This window comes from Capricornis sumatraensis, chromosome 13 (genome assembly GCF_032405125.1).
Source record: "Capricornis sumatraensis isolate serow.1 chromosome 13, serow.2, whole genome shotgun sequence".
Classification (NCBI taxonomy): domain Eukaryota; kingdom Metazoa; phylum Chordata; class Mammalia; order Artiodactyla; family Bovidae; genus Capricornis; species Capricornis sumatraensis.
Genome location: NC_091081.1, coordinates 66,566,746 through 66,576,027, shown reverse-complemented (window position 1 = coordinate 66,576,027; position 9,282 = coordinate 66,566,746).

The following is a 9,282-nucleotide window of genomic DNA, read 5'->3' as shown; positions in this document are numbered from 1 at the left end:
TGGAGTTTTTGAAGTTCTAGATTGACTAAAATCACAAGCTCAAGAGGTCAGTTCAGGTAAGTCAGTCAGTGTTTTACTCTTTTAGATGTATTGTTAGAAAGTTTGAAGCAAGTATTTTCATTGAATTTTATGTTTTGGGGTATTAGAAATCAGAAACAGAACAAAGAAAATGACAGCATTACAGAGAACCAATTATATTAGAAAAATAGAGAAATTAATGTAAATTTAGATTGCAACAGATATTAATGTGGTATGAAGTAATTAAATTGGAAATATTGCCCACTTGGAGTGGCCCACTTCCAACTAAATTTTCATGATTCTGATAATATGTTCAATCTACTGCATAGTTTGAGAAATTTGAATATAAAATGTGAGAATCACTAATTTAGATAAACTCTTTGATATTGAAATACTGAGGATTAAAGAAATGTAAATCCAAAAGACAATTTTTGATATATTCTTTCATGCACATGTACTTGCATTAGTATTTCAGTTTCATCCATCAACTTTTTTTCCTGAGTTTTATATTAATTAAAAAATAAGCAGATAAACATTGCTTTAGGAGGATATGTGTAATGAATATATGACTAAAGTCAAGGTTAACTCATTTTAAGATCTTATGTTAAAAATAAGAAAGGCAATATTAAAGAAATAAAAACATTTTCATTTAGAAAAGAGCAAGATTATCTAGTAGACAGAGAAAAGCCTCCAAGATTAGAACACATGCTAAGCTACTGCTAAGTCACTTCAGTCGTGTCCGACTCTGTTCGACCCCATAGACGGCAGCCCACCAGGCTCCACTGTCCCTGGGATTCTCCAGGCAAGAACACTGGAGTGGGTTGCCATTTCCTTCTCCAATGCATTAAAGTGAAAGTGAAAGTAAAGTCGCTCAATCGTGTCCGACTCTTTGTGACCCCATGGACTGTAGCCTACCAGGCTCCCTCATCCATGGGATTTTCCAGGCAAGAGTATTGGAGTGGGTTGCCATTGCCTCCTCCAATTAGAACACATAGAAATCTTTAAAACTCAGTTACTTTTGAGGTTCTAGAAGGAGTGGGAAAGATCAATGAAAATAAGAGCTGATTCTTGGAAAAGATAAACAAAATTAATAAACCTATACCTAGATTCATGACAAAAAAACAGAGAGGGCCCTAGTAAATAAAATTATAAAAGAAAAAGAAGTTAGAAATGAAATACACAAATACAAAAAAGTCATAAGAGATTACTATGAACAATTATATGCCAATAAAATGAAAAACCTAGAAGAAATGGAAAAATTTCTATAAATGTACAATCTCCCAAAACTGAATCTGGAAGAAATAGAAAATATGAACAGATCAATTACTAGTATTGAAGTTAAATTGGTAATTTAAAAAACTCACAGTAAACAAAAGTCTAGGAACCAGGCAGCTTCAAAGATAAATTCTAGCAAACATTTGAAAAATAGTTGACACCTTTATTTCTAAAACTATTTCAAGAAATTACATAGGAAGAAACACTTCTGAACTCATTCTACCAAGCCAGCATCACCCTGATAACCAAAACCAGACCAACATACCACCAAAAAAGAATATCACAGGCCAATATCACTGATGAACATAGATGCAGAAACCTTAATGAAATATTGACAAAGAGAATTCAACAATATGTTAAAAGAATTATACATTATAAACAAATGAAATTTATCCCAAGGATGCAAAAATGGTTCAGTATTCACAAGTCAAACAATGTGATGCACCACATTAACAAATTAAAGACAAACGGTCATGGGGTCATATCTAAGTGCAAAAAAAAGTTTTTAACAAAATTCAACATCCATTTAAGATTAAAAAAAAAAAAACTCTCAATAAAGTGAGTATAATGGGAACATACCCAACATGGTATATATGTCACACCCACAGCTAGCATCATATTCAATAGTTAAATGCTCAAAGCATTTCCTCTAAAATAAATAACAAGACAAGGATGCCCACTAACATCACTTTTATTCAGCACAGTACTAGAAGTCCTAGCAATAGTAATCAGACAAGAAAAAGAGATACAAGAAATCCAAGTTAGAAATGAAAAAGTAAAACTTTCACTGTTTGCAGGTGATATGATACCATATATAGAAAATCCTAAAGATACCACAAGAAAACCAATAGAATTCATCAAGGAATTCAGTAAAGTTGTAGGGTACAAAATTAATATACAGAAATCTGTTGCATTTCTGTATGCTAACAATGAACTATCAAAAGAGAAATTAAGTAAAAAAAATCCCACTTATAATTGCATCCAAAATAATAAAATACCTAGAAATAAATCTAAGCAGGTAAAAGACTTGTGCTCAGAAAACTGCTAAGATACTGCTGAAAGAAACTGAAAATGACAGAAACAGAAAAATATACCATGTTCATGGATTGAAAGAATTAATATTCTTAAAATGACCATAATTCTCAAGGTAATCTATACATTCAATGCAGTTTCTGTCAAAATTGCAATGGCATTTTTCACAGATCTAGAACAGATAGTAATTTTTTTTATGCAAAAGAAGCACAGGAGAACCCAAATAGCAAAAACAATCTTGAAAAAAATGAACAAAACTGAATATATCATGCTCCCTGATTTTAAACTATACTACAAAGCTCTACAGTATCCAAGCAGTGCGATACTAGCAAAAACAGACTCAAGGATCAATGGAACAGAATAGAGAGCCCAGTAATGAACCCACACTTATATGGTTCATACTTATGTGAACCCACATTTATTAGTCAATGACAAAGGAGCCAAGAATATACAATGGAGAAAAGACAATATATTTAATAAATTGTGTTGGGAAAACAGAACAATTGCATGCAAAGGAATCAAGCTGGGCCGCTTTCTGACACCATATACAAAAATAAACTCAAAATGGATTATAGAATTAAATATAAGACCTGAAATGATGAAACTTCTAGAAGCAAACATAGGCAATACATTCATTGACACTGATCTTATGAATATTTTGGGGGAGGTATGTACAATGGGCAAATGACCTGAATAGACATTGTTTCAAGAAGACATACAGATGACTAATAGGTACATGAAAAGATGCTCAGCATCACTAATCATCAGGGAAATGCAAATCAAAATGACAATGCAGTATCACCTCACACCTGACAGAATGGTTATTATCAAAAAGATGATAAATAATTGTTGGCAGGGTTGTGGAGAAAACAGAACCCTTTTGCACTATTGTTGGAAATGTAAATTGATTCAACCACTGTGGAAAACAGCTTGGAGGCTCCTCAGAAGAGATAAATAAAAATAGAGCACTCCTGGGTATTTATCCAAAGAAAATAAAACAAATTATTTAAAAAGACATATCCACTAATATTTATCACAGCATTATTTACAATAGGCAAGATATAGAAGCAGCTTAAGTGTCCATAGATAGATGAATAAATGGATATGTGTGTGTGTGTGTGTGTATGAAATGGGAGTATTAGTCATAACAAAGAATGGAATCTTGCCATTTGTAGACAACACGGATGGGCCTAGAGGGCAATATCCTCAGTGAAATGTCAGACAGAGAAAACTGCTGTAGGATTTTATTTAAATGTGAAATCTAAAACACAAAACAATTGAACAAACATGACAATATGAAACAGTGGTGCTAATGGTAATGAACCTATCTCCCTATGCAGGAGACGTAAGATACACGGGTTCAGTTGCTGGATTGAGAAGATCCCCTGGGGGAGGAAATTACAACCCACTCCAGTATTCTTGCCTGGAGAATCCTATGGACAGAGGAGCCTGATGGGCTACAGTCCGAAGGGTTGCAGAGTCGGACACAATTGAAACTACTTAGCGTGGACACAATAGATGAATAGAGTAAACAGTTGGTTGCCAGAGGGTGGGGGAGGATAAAAAGAGGTGAGGGAAATTAAGAGGTACAAACTTCCCACTGCATAGTAAATGAGTCACAGGTATGAAATTTATAGTGTAAGGAATACAGTTGGTAATTATTATCTTTGTGTGCTGACAGATGACAATGAAGACTTTTCATGGTGATCATTTTGAAATGGTATAGCAATACTGAATCACTATGTTGTGTACTAGAAACTAGTACAGTGTTGTAGGTCATTTATACTTCAAGAACAAACAAACTCATTATAAAAGAGATCTGATGTGTGGTTACCAGAGGTAGTGGTTGGGGCAGAAGTGGAAAGAAGGGACTTCCAATTATAAGATAAATAATTACTAGAGATATAATGTACAAAGGATAAATATAACTAACAGTACTGTATTTATATGTGAAAGTTGATGAGAGAGTATACCCTAAATGTTTTTTACCACAAGGACATTTTAAAATTTTCTTTGTATCTATTAATATATGAGATGATCAGTTCAGTTCAGTTCAGTCACTCAGCCGTGTTCGACTCTTTGCGACCCCATGAATCGCAGCACACTAGGCCTCCCTGTCCATCACCAACTCCTGGAGTTCACTCAGACTCACGTCCATTGAGTCAGTGATGCCATCCAGCCATCTCATCCTCTGTCATCCTTTTCTCCTCCTGCCCCCAGTGCCTCCCAGCATCAGAGTCTTTTCCAATGAGTCAACTCTTTGCATGAGGTTGCCAAAGTACTGGAGTTTCAGCTTTAGCATCATTCCTTCCAAAGAAATCCCAGGGCTGATCTCCTTCAGAATGGACTGGTTGGATCTCCTTGCAGTCCAAGGAACTCTCAGGAGTCTTCTCCAACACCACAGCTCAAAAACATCAATTCTTTGGTGCTCAGCTTTCTTCACAGTCCAACTCTCACATCCATACATGACCACAGGAAAAACCATAGCCTTGACTAGATGGACCTTTGTTGGCAAAGTAATGTCTCTGCTTTTTCAATATGCTATCTAGGTCGGTCATAACTTTTCTTCCAAGGAGTAAGCGTCTTTTAATTTCATGGCTTCAGTCACCATCTGCAGTGATTTTGGAGCCCCCCAAAATAAAGTCTGACACTGTTTCCACTATCATATGAGATGATAGATGGTCACTAAATTTACTGTGGCAATCATTTCTTGATGTATATAATTCAAATCATTATGCTGTATAACTTAAACTTGTACAGTAGTGTATGTCAAATATATCTCAGTAATACTGGAAGAAAATTACCCAGTTATTCTCAGTAGTCTACAAAAATCTTAGGAATTGTCAGTATTATATATCAATGGAATTGAAAGTGAAGATGAGCCTAAATACTGAATAGATGAAAGTCCGTCTAAAAAACAATTCAGTTGTCATATACCACTCTGTGCAATACTAAGGCATCATATGAGAGATTCTTTTGCAGGAGAACATAAAACAGACAGTCAATAGGCAAAGTACAGTCCAGGGTAATGTGGTGATAATAAAGTGGTTAAGGAACATTTACACATCAAATCAGAAAGGCCTCATGTTTTAATCCACAGAGTTCCTAGCACTTTGTCAATTTAGCTTAATTTGTTACCACATTGAATATGGCAAAAGTCTTCTTTGAGAAACTTAAACACACCAAGAGCTAAGATCTATCGACACTGAAGTCAGAGAATCCCCAGTGAAGTGGTTTATCCAGATCTTATTAACATGAAATTTACATTTGATGATCCCTACTTGTGCACATAGAGCTTCTGATAATTTTTCTTTAGACTTCTTCTGGATATTGTTTTACAAAACATATATAGACACATATAGGCAGATAGAAAAATGGGTAAACAGTAATTGTTACTTTAAAACATTTAAACATCATTTGCTTATAAATATTTCCTTTCTTAAAATCTTGGTGTAAGTATTCTTAAAGAAGATGAAGGAGGAAAAAAGAGGAAAATAAAGAGAACAGGGAAAATAAAATAACAGTGATCCCTTTCAGATAATGTGATAAGATTATTTTATCATTTGCTCATGCCAAGAGTAGATGTTAAAATCATATCAGGTTTTGCTTGGGCCACTATCTTTAAAAAGCCACACACCTGAGAAAATGTGGCATCTCATAGTAAGGATTATACAGAATGAAATTGCTTTCAAAGTAGTAAGCATAACTTTTGGGCAAAGTTTTTTTTCCAAATACAGATTTGGGTATATTTTCAAATACATGCAAGGCTGTGGTGGAAATAGAAAGCTTCACTAATTAAAAAAAGTAAACAAATTTTGATGTATTTCTCCATTATCATTAAATTTGTGATGTAAAACAATTTGTTCCAATTAGTAAAAGAGTTTAACTCAAGCAACATTTCTGTAATTTAGCAAGACATGAATTAATTCATTTAATGGTTACATTTTTTATTTTGAAAAATCACAGTTTTGTTTTATTTTCTTTTAAACATATTTATCAGAAGTGAGATATGACTTAGGAATCCAGTAAGTATAAAATTTATACTATGATATGGGTTATATTATGTCTGAAAAAACTTCTAGGCACTTTCAGTTCAGTTCAGTTCAGTTCAGTTCAGTTGCTCAGTCGTGTCTGACTCTTTGCGACCTCATGAACCTCAGCACGCCAGGCCTCCCTGTTCATCACCAACTCCCGGAGTTTACCCAAACTCATGTCCATCGAGCTGGTGATGCCATCCAACAATCTCTTCCTCTGTCGTTCTCTTCTCCTCCCGCCCTCAATTTTTCCCAGCATGAGGGTCTTTTTAAATGAGTCAGTTCTTTGCATCAGGTGGCCAAAGTATTGGAGTTTCAGCTTCATCAGTCCTTCCAATGAACATCCAGGACTGATTTCCTTTAGGATGGACTGGTTGGATCTCCTTGCAGTCCAAGAGACTCTGAAGAGTCTTCTCCAACACCACAGTTCAAAAGCATCAATTCTTCAACACTCAGCTTTCTTTATAGTCCAACTCGCACATCCATACATGTCTAGGCACATTAGGATATATTAATCAGAAATGAACATAATGATTATGGATGATTTACCTTTCATCTAAACTTGTTCTTACTATGGCCATGTAACTTTCTAATTTTGGTAGATTCTATGGATTCTATGTTAAGCTTGAGTGAACAATTTCAATTTCATTGTACTGAGAAATAGTGTGGATTGCTACATAAATGTGACCCTAGGTGAATAGTATAGTGATTATTATTTCCTGGTTTCTCCAGCATCAAATTTAACATGCTATTGCAAAAGACAAGCTAAACTGGTCAAGTTTTTTGTGGGTTTTATGTGTGTGTGAGTGTGTTTGTTTTATTTTTGTTTTTTAGTATAAGAAATGTACATTGATTATTTACTGCACCTTTGTTTTATAAAATGGAAACTGACGTTTAATACTTAATACTTTATAAAATTCCTCTTACATATATTCTAATTGTTAGATACTTTCTAAAACTACTGTTTCCATTCAGTGGTTCTACTCTCTTAACAAAAAAATTTTAGTATTATAGATATACAGAGAAGAGGGCACTTTGGGTGTTTAGATATCTGAGTTAAGGCCCAAAGAAGCTTGTATGGTGATTTCATGAGAATAAAATTGGCCATGTAACATATGTACAATAAATTATAGCAGAGATATAGGAACAAAGAGAAACAAAATATTTTCCAAAAAATCTTCATTAATTTCCATATAAGAAGTGAGAGATCACTAAACTACAAGAAAAATGTATACATTTCTGTTAAGGGAAAGAAAGTTAGCTGTTCAAGGAATAGAGTCAATACCGTTTCTTTACATATGGATGACATGTTCTTTACTGGCTCCTTTTTTGCCTTGTTGCTTCCTATGAATTCTATACATAGCTGTGATCTATGGAACTGGAGAGCAGAAGGTGAGCCTTACTGTGTGAATAAAGATGTTTCTTTGGGGTACAAGTATAGGAGAGAGTAATATGTTATTTCCCTCTGAGATGAGAAAGAATGTCAGTTGAATAATTTCATGGACTCTTTTTGTGTCCAAAAGGTTTTATAGCATGCTTTTCTGTATTACTTGAGGGAAACTAAGAAACAGATTAAACTTTGTTGAATTCTCTTTCTGAACAGCTATGTTAGCTGTACGTTTGAAACTCCAGATTAGACCGTGATCTACATAGATAACTCTAGACTTTTTAAGGCAAGAAAAATTCCTTCACTTATTTCAAAAGATCCCATTATAACCCCTATAAAAACAGTTCAAGCCCTGAAGCATGAAATTTGATTGCCAACTCATCCACTTTCATTGCTCCCTACACAGTATCAAGATAATGTATCCTTGAATTTTAGTGAGAGATTTATTTCCACTACAGATTAAAAACCAGCCATTCCCTTCAGAAAAACATTTGCCACTATCTTTTTAGATTTGAGAGAACTTTGTTACTAGCATTTAATGTTGCTGCATCTGGGTAAAAGTTTGTTTATGCATTTGGAAATCAGGAATACAACAATTATACTTTATGGAATTTGTAAAACTCCACAGAACACAGAGTTATTTGTAGAACTAGACAGAGTCCCCAAGACACTTATGAATATCATACTTGTGTAACAAAAATTAGTCTTTTGTATTGTGTCCATACTGATAAGTCTACTCTGGTCCTAGTCATGGGAATCTAAGCTGGCAAATGGAAATTCAAATATATATTGTTTAAACTGGGACTGCTTTGCTTACCTTCTTCATTGGTGGTGGTGGGGGCTACTTTTCCCCCAAGTGTAAGAATTGAAGCCACTGTTAACGGTGCACACACCCAGAATAATCAGTCAAGTTGAATTTGTAACAGAAGAGGTATGTTTTTGTCAACAGGAAGAGATGAGGAATTTTCAAGACTCTGTAATTGTCCATTATTGATAATCAGTACTCTTGCCTGGAATATCCCATGGACAGAGGACCCTGATAGGCTGCAGTCCATGGGGTCGCTAAGAGTCAGACATGACTGAGCGACTTCACTTTCACTTTTTACTTTCATGCATTGGAGAAGGCAATGGCAACCCCTTCCAGTGTTCTTGCCTGGAGAATCCCAGGGACAGTGGAGCCTGCTGGGCTACTGTCTATGGGGTCGCACAGAGTCAGACACGACTGAAGCGACTTAGCAGCAGCAGCAGCAGTGAATACTCTGATGGACAGTTAAAAGACAAACACATATCATTGACACTGAATCTTGAATTATTAGAATGACATATACTGATTCAGTCATATATCAGACTATTTATAAAAGTAAATTATGAAGTTGATAGCATGTCTGCAGATAAGAAAAATAGAATTAAACAAAGGCAATATTGAACGTGATACTCTGTACACCTTTAACTGATTACAGAACTGCAAAGAAAAGGTTACCTTTACTCAGTAAATTTTCTATTGACTGTATTATGTGTGTAACAGTTTCAAAAATA